The following is a 15,629-nucleotide window of genomic DNA, read 5'->3' on the forward strand; positions in this document are numbered from 1 at the left end:
CATTTTTATGACTTTGTAGTTACTGCATATCACCTATGTTCTTAAAAATCAGTATCAGTACACATCTCTACTCCTCAGGCATTCTATCACTTTCCAAGATTGTATTAAACAATCAGATTTAAAAACTCCACTGCCATCTTTCCAAGACATCTCCAAGCCTTCGCTGGACCATCCTCAAGAACAGCTACCTTTCTACAGTTTATTCTCTTCATATGTGAGGACAGAATTGAGGACAGAATTCATCTTACTAATTTGTCATACTTCTCATTCACTCTCTGGACATCATCCAACCTTCTCTCTTTCATTTTCTTCATTCATCAGCTCCTCAAAGTACTCCCTCCACCTTCTGAACACACTGCCATTGATTGTGTGTAGGAACCCCTAAAAGGAGAGCAAAATCATGCTTGTTAAATATAATTAATTAGTATTGCTAAGTAATTTCTGTGTATCAAACCAGGCTAAGAAGAAATATAGATGAGAGCTCTGATGTTACACACTAACACTTTATTGCAAGTCTGTCTGATTTGTCAGGTCTAATGCAGTGTTTGTTGAAGATGTTCTCATTGGACGATCCTGAGGAATTTGGCCTTAAACGTGATTCACTGCCTCATCGTTCTCTGACTTAAACCACATCTGAAACTGCAAACTCTTCAGGTTCCCCTCATTTCTTTTTTTTTTTTCTTTTTTTTTCTGTTTTGTTTTTTAATCTTACTCCCTTTGATATCACACCTGCTGTTTAATGTTTGAGGTATGTGCTGCCTCAAATGGTGCCTTCATGTTTTCCTTAAAGTAATGTGTCAGAGTCACTAGTAAGCAGTACACTTGTGGACACTGATTATTTTCAAGTACACATTGACTTTGTTGTCAAACAAAACAGCCACATTTTTGTTGTAGTCTAAGTCATAGCACACTACTACTTACGAATAACCCAAAAGTAGTGAGTTACTGGGACTAAGGTTTGTTTTGAGACATTACTATTTATCATTTAACCTCAGGGGGTAATTCTTGTATTTTATTTTATTTTTCTTGTGTCAAAGATCCATTTCTGGTTTGTCTCTGGTAAATTATCACTTAAAGTATATCAACTTTTATTATGTATTTTTTACTGTATTGTATCCTACTATATTTATGTCTTTGTAAACCTGCAATATATAAATCGGTGAATGTTGGTACGATGCAACAAAGAAAACAAACCCGTTATTGCATTTGATAAGCTGAACAAATCAGATAAGTGAAATATATTTTTTTGTTGTTCACATTGAAATGTCGTGGAAATTTTCACTTGCCAATGTATTTTAGAACTTGTATAAATGTAAATTGTTGAGTTGTAGGACAATTTGCAGGGGTCTAACACTTTTTTTTTTAAAGAGCCTATTGTTAAACCTCTCAGCAACAATATCTTAACTGTCTTGTACTCAATGCCAAGGAGTTATCAAAAGACAAAAATGATAAAATTAACTGGTTGGTCAGAAAACCCAGCTTGATGTATGAGTAAAAGAAATATAAAGAGTTGTTTTATCGCTGTGAACAGAGCCTTGACTGTTTTGGTGCAGTGTATTAGAGTTCTGTTCGAGACAGTCATGAGTAATGGTGAATGCGTGCTCTACAAAATCGAGGCTCACCATTGGTACTTGTTATTAACACACCTTGCACCATGGACCTACCAGTGAATCTTTGTGTTCACAGACTTGAGATCACAATGAAAATATTACACAAGATGATGTATCTACAAAACAAGAGCTGGGCTATGTATGTAAAAGAGTGTTCGTCCCTATGTTACTTTTAATTTGTATTATCAAAGCCTGAAAATGAGATATGCCTTTATCACAGGGACTGGGTTTCATTGAAGGTTTCTGTCCATACTTTAAGTACTTGCGATCAAATTATGGCCTTTTACATGCTGTCTGGCCAGCTGCCCCGTTAAAGCAACAGTCTTATATTTCAGAATGGTTAACCCTGTATGTGGGAATTAGGAAATTCCAGATGTGTCAAAATACGCTGCTTTCTGATGCTTAGTTCACAGAATCTTCGAGGGGTAACAGTTGTTGGTATTTTATAGCAGGATTTGTTGGCTTTATGTGTCACAACTGTAGGAGAGTATTTTTCTAACATTCAGTCTCAGGAAAGGGACTTCTGTGAAAATTGCCCTAAATGTTATACCGCCTGTCATAGATGCAATGTTTTCAGCCCTGATTGTTTAACATTGGACAAGTCAAAAATTAACCACATTTAATGAGATTTGTTTGAAATATAGAACTGATATGATTTTGGATTTGAGTTGCCTCTTCTAGATGTTCTGTTGCCCCTTGTCACCAGTTCTGTTCATGATTTTCATGGTGATTTTAAGGCACAGTTGGATATCTCAGGTTGTCCATTTTGGTGACTTGAGAATTGCGTCTCTGTTTTTTGCAGATGATGTGGTTCTGTTGGCTGCATCAGACTGTGACCGCCGATGTACACCAGGCATGTTTTAGGCACAATTTGAAGTGATGAGAACCAGCACCTCTAAATCTGAGCCCATGGTCCTGTCAGAAAATGGTGGATTGTCCCATTGGGTCAGGGTAGAGTTATTGACATTTGTGGATGAGTTCAAATATCTTGGAGTCTTGTTCATGAGTTGAGGAAAGATGGACCGTGAGATCAGTAGACCAGTGTTCCCCAGTTCTGGTCCATGAGAGCCTAAGTACTGCATGTCTTCCAGTTCACATCAGGTGTGTTGATTGGCCGAACACACCTGGCTCGACTAATCTGGTCTGAGTAGATCTGGGACAAATGGAAACTATGCAGTGCTATGGGTCCTGATGACTAGCATTGGGAAACACTGCGATAGACTGGGGTGCTGCATATGCTGTATCAGACCATCGTGGTGAATAAAGAGCTGAGGTGCAAGCTGGGGGCTCTGGATTCACCAGTCGACTAATGCTTCTGTCCTCATCTGTGGTGACGGGTGACTTAAAGAACAAGACTGCAGACACTATAAGTGGAAATGACATTCTTTTATCAAGTATTTGAGCTGGATCTTCAAGATGGCTTTGGATTGCCCCGGGATCCCACAGGAAGACTTGGGGCTTGGCTGAGAATAGAGAAATGTGGAGTGGGCTGCTTAATCTGCTCCCACTGCTCCCTCCCGCGGCTCATCCTTAGCCACCAGGTGCTCCTTCAGGACCGACGACAGTCCGTTTATGAAGGCGGCCCGGAGCGTAGTCGTATTCCAGCCAGACCTTGCAGCCGCGATGCGGAAGTCGACTGCATATTCAGCTGCACTCCGACGCCCCTGTCTCATAGACAGCAGCACGTTTGAAGCGGTCTCGCCTCTGTTAGGGTGATCAGAAACCGTTCTGAACTCCCTCACAAACCCAGTATAAGAGGTAAGGAGCCGTGAATTCTGCTCCCAAAGCGCCGTAGCCCAAGCGCGTGCCTCGAAGCAAATTAATCACATAAGCCACCCTACTGGAGTCTGATGCGTACATCACGGGACGCTGTGCAAAGACGAGCGAACACTGCATCAAGAAGTCTGCGCACGTCTCCACACAACCTCCGTACGGCTCTGGGGGACTTATGTATGCTTCAGGAGATGGTGGGGGGGGTTGTTGAATGACCATTGGAACGTCTATATTCGGCACCGGGTCAGCAGGAGGAGGAGCTCCAGCAGCGCCCTGAGCGTGCGCTTCCACCTGCGCGGTGAGAGCCTCCATCCTGCGGTTGAGGATGACATTCTGCTCGGTCATCAGATCCAACTGAGCAGTAAAGGCGGTGAGGATTTGCTGCAACTCACCAATCACGCCTCCTGCAGACGCCTGTGCACCCTGCTCTCCCATGGTTGTCCAACAGATGGTTGACGCCCCTCGGGATCCGTGACGTTGGCCGAGATATCCTGTTGGGAAAGTGTAATGACACGGACCCACAACAGGGGGCGTAAATGAATGGACAATGAATGAGCCGAAAATAGAACACTTTACTGTTGTGAATGTGCACAACGAAATACAGACGATTACAGAATCTTGTATGTAGTCAATCTACAAAGGTGACATGTGGGCAGGCTCGAGGATAGAAGACGTCTGTCCAGAGAGGAGCCGGAACCCACACGATTTCCACCGAACCCGGAGAATACTGGAGCCGCCAAGTCCCGAGTCCCCAGGTGGTCACCGTCTCCGGCTGTCGGATCTGGTACTGCTGACAGGAAGCAGAAACAATCAAGGGTGGGTGTGAGCACACACCCAGCAAACAGTCAGCAAAAACAGTCTTTAGTTTCACACGGAGGGAAAACCTCCACCTCCAATCCAGAAACTCGGCATGTGCAGTATTAGTGAGTTTACTTAGCGAAGTTTGGCGTGGGGAGCGAAGACGTCAGCTCTCCACGAACCACAAACCCAGCCTCCAGCTGCAAGCACTCACAGAAATGACTGCAAACGATACAGAAGCAAAACTGTATGAGCACGACTCAAAAAATGGCTGAGTAGTTTACCTTCTTGGCTTGAAGATATCTCGGCAGAGAGGTGGAGTTGCTGCCCGGGCTTTATGGAGATGGTGATGAGGTGGTGATGAGTGACAGCTGTCACTCACGGCTGTTCCTGTGAGGCAGACAGACGACGTGGTGGACCAGGAGGTCTGCGGTCTCCTGGGTCATTGGGAGCTTCGGGAGGACCATGAAGTGGGCCGCCTTGGAGAATCGGTCCACTATCGTGAGGACAGTCGTCATGCCCTGGGACGGCGGGAGGCCCTTGACAAAATCCAGGCCGATGTGGGACCAGGGGCGACGAGGCACCAGAAGCGGTTGAAGGAGTCCTTGAGTCTTAGTGTGGTCCGCCTTGCCCCTGGCACAGGTGGTACAGGCCTGGATATATTCCCGGACGTCGGCTTCCATTGACGCCCACTAGAAGCGCTGCCGGACCACTGCCACGGTTCTTCGCACCCCTGGGTGACAGGAGAGCTTGGAACCGTGACAGAAGTCCAAGACAGCAGCTCTGGCCTTTGGTGGGACGTACAAACGGTTCTTCAGACCGGTTCCTGTGTCCGGGCTCCGTGCTAGGGCCTCCCGGACGGTCTTCTCCACGTCCCAGGTGAGGGTGGCCACGATAGTGGACTCAGGAATGATGGGCTCCGGTGGATCCGACAGCCCTGTTTTGACTTCGTCTTCGTGTACCCGGGACAAGGCATCCGATCTCTGGTTCTTGGTCCCGGGCCGATAGGTGATCCGGAAGTCAAAACGCCCGAAGAACAGTGACCAGCGGGCTTGCCTGGGGTTCAGCCGCTTGGCGGTCCTGATATACTCCAGGTTCCGATGGTCTGTGAAAACTGTGAATGGCTCCGAAGCTCCCTCCAACAGGTGTCTCCACTCCTCAAGAGCCTCTTTCACCGCAAGGAGTTCTCGATTGCCCACGTCATAGTTCCGTTCAGCCGGGGTCAACCTGCGAGAAAAGTAGGCACAAGGGTGAAGAACCTTATCGGACTCCCCGCTCTGGGACAGCATGGCTCCTATCCCTGAGTCAGAGGCGTCCACTTCAACCACAAACTGGCGGCAAGGATCGGGCTGCACCAGAACTGGTGCAGTCGAAAACCGACGTTTCAACTCCCTAAACGCGGCTTCGCACCGATCCGACCAGGTGAAGGGGACTTTTGGGGAGGTCAGGGCTGTCAGGGGACTACTAACCTGACTGTAGCCCTTAATGAACCTCCTGTAGAAATTTGCAAAGCCGAGGAACTGTTGCAGCTTCCTACAGCTTGTGGGTTGGGGCCAGTCTCTCACCGCCGCAACCTTGGCCGGATCAGGGGCGATGGAGTTGGAGGAGATGATGAACCCCAGGAAGGACAAAGAAGTGCGGTGGAACTCACACTTCTCGCCCTTCACAAACAGCCGGTTCTCCAACAACCGCTGCAGGACCTGACGTACTTGCTGGACATGGGTCTCGGGATCTGGGGAAAAGATGAGTATATCATCCAGATATACGAAGACAAATCGGTGCAGGACGTCCCGCAAGACGTCATTTACCAAAGCTTGGAACGTCGCAGGGGCGTTAGTGAGGCCGAACGGCATGACCAGGTACTCAAAGTGACCTAACGGGGTGTTAAATGCCGTCTTCCACTCATCTCCCTTCCGGATCCGAACCAGGTGATACACATTCCTAAGATCTAATTTGGTGAAAATTTGGACTCCATGCAGGGGCGTGAACACTGAATCCAACAGGGGCAAAGGGTATCGGTTGCGAACCGTAATCTCGTTCAGCCCTCTGTAATCAATGCATGGACGGAGTCTGCCGTCTTTCTTGCCCACAAAAAAGAAACCAGCACCCATCGGGGAGGTGGAGTTCTGGATCAGCCCGGCAGTTAACGAGTCCTGGATGTAGGTCTCCATTGATTCGATTCGATGTGCCATTGATCAAATCAATGGCACAATCATACGGACGGTGCGGGGGAAGGGTGAGCGCCAGATCTTTGCTGAAAACGTCAGCAAGATCGTGGTACTCAATCGGCATCGCCGTCAGATTGGGGGGGACTTTAACCTCCTCATTAGCAATTAAACCGGGGGGAACCGAGGATCCTAAACACTCCCGGTGGCAGGTTTCGCTCCACTGAGCCACAACCCCAGACGGCCAATCAATCCGGGGATTGTGTTTTACCATCCACGGGAAGCCCAAAATCACGCGGGAGGTAGAAGGAGTAACAAAAAACTCCGTCTCCTCCCGATGATTCCCAGACACCACCAGAGTTACTGGTTGTGTCTTGTGTGTGATTAAAGGGAGAAGAGTGCCATCTAGCGCCCACACCTTCAGTGGCGAAGGAAGCGCCACCAGAGGGAGCCCTACCTCCCTTGCCCATCTGCTGTCCAGCAGATTCCCTTCTGACCCCATGTCCACCAGTGCTGGGGCTTGAAGGGTTAAATCCCCGCTCAGGATCGTAACTGGGAGATGTGTAGAAATACGTGTATGTCCCACGTGAATGCCTTGGCCCACCCTTAACCCAGTTTTTAAGGGCGGGCGTTTGTGTTTAACCGCTTGGGGCAGTCTCTCTGCAGATGCTCACTTGAGCCGCAGAAAAAGCACTCCCCGCTGGCCAGTCTCCTCTGTCTGTTAGATGATCTTAATTTGGCCCTGCTCGTGTCCATAGCATCGTCAGCAGGGGGAGCTGTTGCCACACGGAGCGCCGAGGCTGTGGAGCGTGGGAAGTGCGGAACCTTTTCGGACCCGGAAGGGAGAGGGATGGCGCGTGCCCGGCCACGTCCTTCGTCTCACTCCCGACGGCGTTCTTCTAACCAATTGTCTAATCGTATAACTAGATCAATAAGCCCGTCCAAATCCCGCAGCTCATCCTTAGCCACCAGGTGCTCCTTCAGGCCCGACGACAGTCCGTTTATGAAGGCGGCGCGGAGCGTAGTCGTATTCCAGCCGGACCTCGCAGCCGCGATGCAGAAGTCGACTGCATATTCAGCTGCGCTCCGACGCCCCTGTCTCATAGACAGCAGCATGGTTGAAGCGGTCTCGCCTCTGTTAGGGTGATCAAAAACCGTTCTGAACTCCCTCATAAACCCAGTATAAGAGGTAAGGAGCCGTGAATTCTGCTCCCAAAGCGCCGTAGCCCAAGCGCGTGCCCCACCTCGAAGCAAATTAATCACATAAGCCACCCTACTGGAGTCTGACGAGTACATCACGGGACGCTGTGCAAAGACGAGCGAACACTGCATCAAGAAGTCTGCGCACGTCTCCACACAACCTCCGTACGGCTCTGGGGGACTTATGTATGCTTCAGGGGATGGTGGGGGGGGTCGTTGAATGACCATTGGAACGTCTGTATTCGGCACCGGGTCAGCAGGAGGAGGAGCTGCAGCAGCGCCCTGAGCGTGCGCTTCCACCTGCGCAGTGAGAGCCTCCATGCTGCAGTTGAGGATGACATTCTGCTCGGTCATTAGATCCAACCGAGCAGTAAAGGCGGTGAGGATTTGCTGCAACTCACCAATCACGCCTCCTGCAGACGCCTGTGCACCCTGCTCTCCCATGGTTGTCCAACAGATGGTTGACGCCCCTCGGGATCCATGACGTTGGCCGAGATATCCTGTTGGGAAAGTGTAATGACACGGACCCACAACAGGGGGCGTAAATGAATGGACAATGAATGAGCCGAAAATAGAAATACAGACGATTACAGAATCTTGTATGTAGTCAATCTACAAAGGTGACGTGTGGGCAGGCTCGAGGATAGAAGACGTCTGTCCAGAGAGGAGCCGGAACCCACACGATTTCCACCGCCACCGAACCCGGAGAATACTGGAGCCGCCAAGTCCCGAGTCCCCAGGTGGTCACCGTCTCCGGCTGTCGGATCTGGTACTGCTGACAGGAAGCAGAAACAATCAAGGGTGGGTGTGAGCACACACCCAGCAAACAGTCAGCAAAAACAGTCTTTAGTTTCACACGGAGGGAAAACCTCCACCTCCAATCCAGAAACTCGGCACGTGCAGTATTAGTGAGTTTACTTATCGAAGTTTGACGTGGGGAGCGAAGACGTCAGCGCTCCATGAACCACAAACCCAGCCTCCAGCTGCAAGCACTCACAGAAATGACTGCAAACGATACAGAAGCAAAACTGTATGAACACGACTCAAAAAACGGCTGAGCAGTTTACCTTCTTGGCTTGAAGATATCTCGGCAGGGAGGTGGAGTTGCTGCCCGGCCTTTATGGAGATGGTGATGAGGTGGTGATGAGTGACAGCTGTCAGGTGGTGATGAGTGACAGCTGTCATTCACGTCTGTTCCTGTGAGGCGGCAGCGCCCTCTCGTGCCTGAAGCCCGCACTTCAGGCAGGGCGCCCTCTGGTGGTGGGCCAGCAGTACCTCCTCTTCAGCGGCCCACACAACAATGGAGTAAATTCATTTTTTCTCCTCACAATTGTGCTCACAACACCCCATAATGACAACAAGAAAAAAGTTTTTTGAAATTTTTGCAAATTTATTAAAAAATAATTTAAAAAATAAGAAATCACATGTACTTAAGTATTCACACTCTTTGCTCAATACTTTGTTGATGCACCTTTGGCAGCATTTACAGCCTCAAGTCTTCTTGAATATGATGCCACAAGCTTGGTGAACCTATCTTTGGACAGTTTTGCTCATTCCTCTTTGCAGCACCTCTCAAGCTCCATCAGGTTGGATGGGGAGCATCAATGCACAGCCATTTTCAGTCATTTGGTTTGAGTTGATCATAAAGAGTTGATCAATCAGACTCAGGTCTGGGCTCTGGCTGGGCCACTCAGTGATATTTACAGTTGTCCTGAAGCCACTCCTTTGATATCTTGGCTGTGTGCTTAGGGTCATTGTCCTGCTGAAAGATGAACCGTGGTCCCAATCTGAGGTCAAGAGCACTCTGGAGCAGGTTTTCAGCCACGATGAGTGGAAACAGGATTCATTTTGGGCTTCATGGTAAAGGCTGTGAATACTTATGTACATGTGATTTCTTAGTTGTTTTTGTTTTAATAAATTTGCAAAAATTAAAAAAAACTTTTCACACTGTCATTATGGGGTATTGTGTGTAGACTTTTGGAATAAGGTTGTGACAATAAAATGTGGAAAAAGTGAAGCTCTGTGAATACTTTTCTTGATGCACTGTCTTAGGAGAAATTTGCAAATCCCTTTCAGTCTTTGTTTGAGAAACTTTGTTTTTAAAAACATTTCAATATTTTTTTCCACACATTTGTTGATAAACTGGAGATCTGTACACATTTGCTCCTCCACAACTCATCTTCTCATAGATACTCCATGACATAAGATCATAATTATTTTTTTTAACCTCACCACTAGCCATAAATAGCTTCTGTCTCAGCATTTATATTGAAATGAAGTTGAGCACATAAAATATGAAATATCTTGAGTTCATGCTGTCTGGAATAAAATAGAAGTCAAAGTAAATGTAAGAATCACAGTTTCATTTTTAATTTGCATTTTCCATATTGGTCCAACTTATTCTATTTTTTTAGGGCTGTAGATATAGTTTTAGCTCATATTTGGCTCATCGCTTGCTATGCTTTTGTGACAAAAATCAGTATTTCAGAATGTTCAAATACAATCAGTCTGCTCTCCTTGTTTCAGTCGGTCCAGCTGGTCTGCACCATGTTGATGTTTTTATTGGTGGCACAGTGATTTCCCGCGGCAAGCAGCTCCTACTTGACCCCTGACCTCTGTCCCACTCTTGTCAAAGACTGTACACACAGTGTGCAGCGTTTCTTAGTACACGACCACGTGACACACTGATCTCAGCTGCGCACGGCTGTGCGTTGCATTCCTCTCAACTCTCTGGCGTCAAAGCAAGGTCACAGCTGTCGCTAGGGCTGATGTCTGCAAGACAACACACCTCGTGCTCGGTAGCCGTTGTTGCAGGAGCGTGAACACCGAGAAGGCAGAGACAAGACGATAAACTGTCAGTGGGTCAGATTAGGTCAAGAAGATTTGGAGAAAAAAAAGTCCAAATATTTATGGTCTGGACTATGCTTCCCACATGAGGAAGCATTCGAAATCTGGAAGTGTGTGTCAGAGGAGGGATGGCTTTCTCTCTGGTCATTCACCACACTCCATTCTATGACGTCCCACTGGACGCCACACGGCTTCACTCTGCAGGGCTGAGCTCTGATTGGCTGTGGCAGATCGGAGCATTCTGACTGGTCTAAACAAAGCAATGATTCATCATCTGCACTGATTCCACATTTAAATGTCAGAAAAAATAATTTGGAGTGGTGCTTGAAAACCCCCTCCCTCCAAGAACCAAGGAGACTCGTTTCCCAGTCCATCATATCTGTCCTCTGAAGTTTTCTGGTGTTTAAAAAAAAATTGTGTCTTAAAAACAATGACAAGAGCGTCTGTATTTAGCTTCAGAGCTTGTCTTGGATTGTGACCCCCCACCTTCACCTGAAGCTAGATCTGCCCCTGCTTTTCACCATTATAAAGATTCTTAAGACCAGTGGTTCCTGGGATATGATGTAACATCTACAGAAGCATACAATCACAGATGGACATGTGCAATATAGCGCCCTGTGGTTTTTTTTTTTTCTTACATTTTTTTGGGTCAGTACAGGGGGTGTGATGAGGAAAAAAAAGTGTTTTTAATTCTTCTGTGTTTCTCTTCAGCACCGATTCACTCACAGATTTGTTTCAAAGGGATTCAGTTCACCAACACAGTAAGTCAGAGAAAAATCAGACTGATTCATAAATTCCTGCAAATCCACTGGCTCGGACCCACAGTGACACCCAACATTTCATCTGCAGAGGTTACAGTAAAATTTGCACGGACGTAATTAATTTAATTTGGAGATGTTTTAAACACGTGGATATAATATACAAGTATATCCCTGTCAGAATGTTTTAGTTCCAGCCAGAGGTCTGTTTTTGTAAACGAAGCATAATGCAGCCGAACCTTCACTTTCCACTGTTTCTCGTTGACTAGTGAGGACATGTGAGTCTTTTTACTGTTGCCGTTCACATTTTTGTCACAGTTTAATGACCATTGTTCAGGGTTGTTGGGAGAATCATAACTTTTTTTTTCTTTAACATGCCAGTAGATTGACACGGCAGCTGTTCACAACATACAGTAGTGTTCAGAATAATAGTAGTGTTATGTGACTAAAAAGATTAATCCAGGTTTTGAGTATATTTCTTATTGTTACATGGGAAACAAGGTACCAGTAGATTTAGTAGATTCTCACAAATCCAACAAGACCAAGCATTCATGATATGCACACTCTTAAGGCTACGAAATTGGGGTATTAGTAAAAAAAAAAAGTAGAAAAGGGGGTGTTCACAATAATAGTAGCATCTGCTGTTGACGCTACAAACTCAAAATCAAACTGCTTTTTTAGCAATCCTGTGAATCACTAAACTAGTATTTAGTTGTATAACCACAGTTTTTCATGATTTCTTCACATCTGCGAGGCATTAATTTTGTTGGTTTGGAACCAAGATTTTGCTCGTGTACTAGTGTGCTTGGGGTCATTGTCTTGTTGAAACACCCATTTCAAGGGCATGTCCTCTTCAGCATAAGGCAACATGACCTCTTCAAGTATTCTGACATATCCAAACTGATCCATGATACCTGGTATGCGATATACGAGGTCTGTTAGAAAAGTATCGGACCTTTTTATTTTTTTCAAAAACCATATGGATTTGAATCACGTGTGATTGCATCAGCCAAGCTTGAACCTTCGTGCGCATGCGTGAGTTTTTTCACGCCTGTCGGTTGCGTCATTCGCCTGTGAGCAGGCTTTGTGTGAGCAGTGGTCCACCCCTCTCGTTGGATTTTTATTGCAAATAAAATGTCTGAACGATTTGGTGCTTTGCTGCATCAAATTTTTCCAGAAACTGTGAGAGACCTCCAGGTGGACACCATTCGGAAAATTCAGATGGCTTTCAGGGACAATTTTATGGGGATTACACAGATTAAGGAGTGCTCCAGCCGGTTTAAAGACCGCCCACAGCGTCTGGGCGCACTCCGAGCGCCGATCGACAGGCTGAAACAACCAGATCATTTCCAACTTTTTCGGCACATTCCACTGTTACAGGAGTTTTTTTCATGGAAGAGGAGCGGAGGGATGCGCCACCGTGCCACTCATGGCGCGGCACAAAACCACCTCCGTGTTGGTGATTCAAATCCATATGGTTTTTGAAAAAAATAAAAAGGTCGGATACTTTTCTAACAGACCTCGTATAGGCCCAACACCATAGTAGGAGAAACATGCCCATATCATGATGCTTGCACCACCATGCTTCACTGTCTTCACTGTGAACTGTGGCTTGAATTCAGAGTTTGGGGGTCGTCTCACAAACTGTCTGCGGCCCTTGGACCCAAATAGAACAATTTTACTCTCATCAGTCCACAAAATATTCCTCCATTTCTCTTTAGACCAGTTGATGTGTTCTTTGGCAAATCGTAACCTCTTCTGCACATGTCTTTTATTTAACAGAGGGACTTTGCGGGGGATTCTTGCAAATAAATTAGCTTCACACAGGCGTCTTCTCACTGTCACAGCACTTACAGGTAACTCCAGACTGTCTTTGATCATCCTGGAGCTTATCAATGGGTGAGCCTTTGCCATTCTGGTTATTCTTCTATCCATTTTGATGGTTGTTTTCCATTTTCTTCCAGGGGTCTCTGTTTTTTGTTTTTTGTTTTTGTCCATTTTAAAGCACTGGAGATCATTGTAGATGAACAGCCTATAATTTTTTGCACCTGCGTATAAGTTTTCCCCTCTCCAGATCAACTTTTTAATCAAACTACGCTGTTCTTCTGAGCAATGTCTTGAACGTCTCATTTTCCTCAGGCTTTCAAAGAGAAAAGCATGTTCAACAGGTGCTGGCTTCATCCTTAAATAGGGGACACCTGATTCACACCTGTTTGTTCCACAAAACTGACGAACTCACTGACTGAATGCCACACTACTATTATTCTGAACACTACTGTAGGTGTGAAATGATCACGACTGAGAATTCCAAAACTTCCATGAGAATGTCTCTGTCTGCAGGAGTATGTGTGTGTGTGAGTCCACTCTACATGTCACGGGCGTGAATAAACTAAACCGTTATGAGGTAGCAGGGCATATGAGGCAAGTTGATTGTTGGACCGTGGAAGCAGAGTGAGCGAGTGAGCAGAGCAGGCTGTAAGACTGGAAAGCTGTGTGAGGCCTCACAAGGATTCTGGAAGCAACATGATGAGTAAAGATGACTGTGTGACTGGCTGAGAGTTTGGATCTTTACACTTTGACCCCTGGACATAATGCTGCTGACCTTTGAAACAGGAGTGCACAAAAGCAAACACACATACATAATGTACATAAAATCAAACTACTCACTTTGTGGTGAACAGCAAGTTCTGAGGTGCCGGAACCCTGCAGTGAATAATGGAATAAAGGTGAAGTTCTGGTCTTTAATTTGAGCAGTTCGGGGTTCGATCCCACCGCCGTCCCGGCCACAACGGTCCTCCGGGCACAACTGGCGTAGTCAGCAGGATGTGGGTGGTCACAGAACATGCTTAAATGCACCTGCGACTTCGGGACGAAGTCAAAAATGGTGGAGAAATATGTAGCAAGGTGAAGTCCGGATTGAAAAGATGTTCCCGCTAGCTTGGCTAACAGGGAATTCCCCTTTGGCTGACCTGGTAAAGTTCTGGTCTTTAGTTTGAGCAGTCTGGGGTTTGATCCCACCGCCGTCCCGGTCACATATCTATCTATCTATCTCTATAGCTATCATTGTAGCCTGCTAGCTAGCAGGTATAAAGTTTATTTTTTCCAGACTAGTGTTGCCAATGTGCTTGCTCAGGGGTTGGTTAAAGCTTAAACCTGACTCTTGTGTATTGCTTTTGGGGTGACTTATGTTGTGATTTGACACTGTATTGAATTGGGAGAGAAACACAACTATTTCCACAGCTATATAATTTGATAGCTCCAGTTATGCTAGCTGTCTATATTTTCCCATTAGCTGATATGTACTAAGACATGTGGACCAGAGAGGAAGCCATCCCTATGGTACTAAGACATGACTCATGTGACACACATGAGTCATGTTATCAAATAGCTGATAGTCTGGAGAAGACATAACACATGCTCATCAGTTAGATGGGGGAGTCTTCTAACTAATAATTTTTTTGTTGTGTTCTGTTGTGAGAAATAAAGTCTTGGACATGTCCAACTCTCCACAATTTCACTGATACTTACTAGACTGGTAAGCATTGAAAGCCGAGATAGACATGTCCAAACGTGTCCTCTGACACGCCGAAACAGAGGTGTTCCTTTGTCTCGCTTCCAAAGCGAATCGGTCTTTACGCGCAAAGCCTCCGCGTGGCTTTCCATGACAAAATCTCTTGTTAAAAGTAAAATCTGCCGGAAAATGGCTGATGTCCAGCTCTTGTGATAACCAGAGAAAGAGCACACGACGGTCTCGTATCCACAGAGCCATCCATTTAGAAATGGTCCGGTGGCTTGTGCCGCGTCGTCTCAGCTCGGATTGCGGTGCGCCAAGCGTCCTTAAAGAGATCCTTAAAGCTAAAGATAAATTTTTCGAATGGTTTCCAGGTGCCAGTCTCTAACAGCTTCTGAAAAAATTCTGATGGAAAAAAGTCCTTTTCATTTCGCCATTTCCAGACAATCAAAATCCGACGAGGGGGCGGGACCACTCCTTCCCAAGGTGTGCTCACAGGCGAATGATGTCACCGACAGGCGTGGAAAAACTCACGCATGCGCACGAGGGTTCAAGCATGTCTGACGTAAAAACATATGAATGAAATCCATATAGTTTTTGAAAAAAATAAAAAGGACCATTACTTTATTGACAGACCTCGTATATGTAGTTTTGCAGATATAGCTACTGATTCACTGTACCCCGGTTTCCCCTACACAAGGATTCTCTGAAGAGGCCTAATGAGACATGTAATTGTTGCCTTAGGTCACTTGTTATCGTCCAAGTCTCACAACCATATAGCAAAACAGGACCCCGAAGACTTGGACCTTTGTTCTTCTGCAAAGCTGTGCATCATCAAACACCTCCATCTCAAAGGCCAAGGACCCAGAGACATGAATGTCACAGCTGAGATGAAAGAATCGCTCTCCAAGTTTGACACTTTCACTGCATACAGATGGAGGAGTCCAGGAAGTCACTGAAAGCTTCA

General features: G+C 46.2%; 1 long non-coding RNA gene across 1 annotated transcript; it reads left to right on the top strand.

Moving 5' to 3' along the window:
* Positions 1-39: 39 nt before the first annotated feature.
* On the top strand, positions 40-2,228 carry LOC117525622. The gene is made up of 2 exons (XR_004565106.1): positions 40-1,868; positions 1,913-2,228. It is a non-coding gene; the product is annotated as an uncharacterized LOC117525622 (long non-coding RNA).
* Positions 2,229-15,629: the final 13,401 nt, after the last annotated feature.

Source organism: Thalassophryne amazonica, chromosome 15, assembly GCF_902500255.1.
Source record: "Thalassophryne amazonica chromosome 15, fThaAma1.1, whole genome shotgun sequence".
Classification (NCBI taxonomy): Eukaryota; Metazoa; Chordata; class Actinopteri; order Batrachoidiformes; family Batrachoididae; genus Thalassophryne; species Thalassophryne amazonica.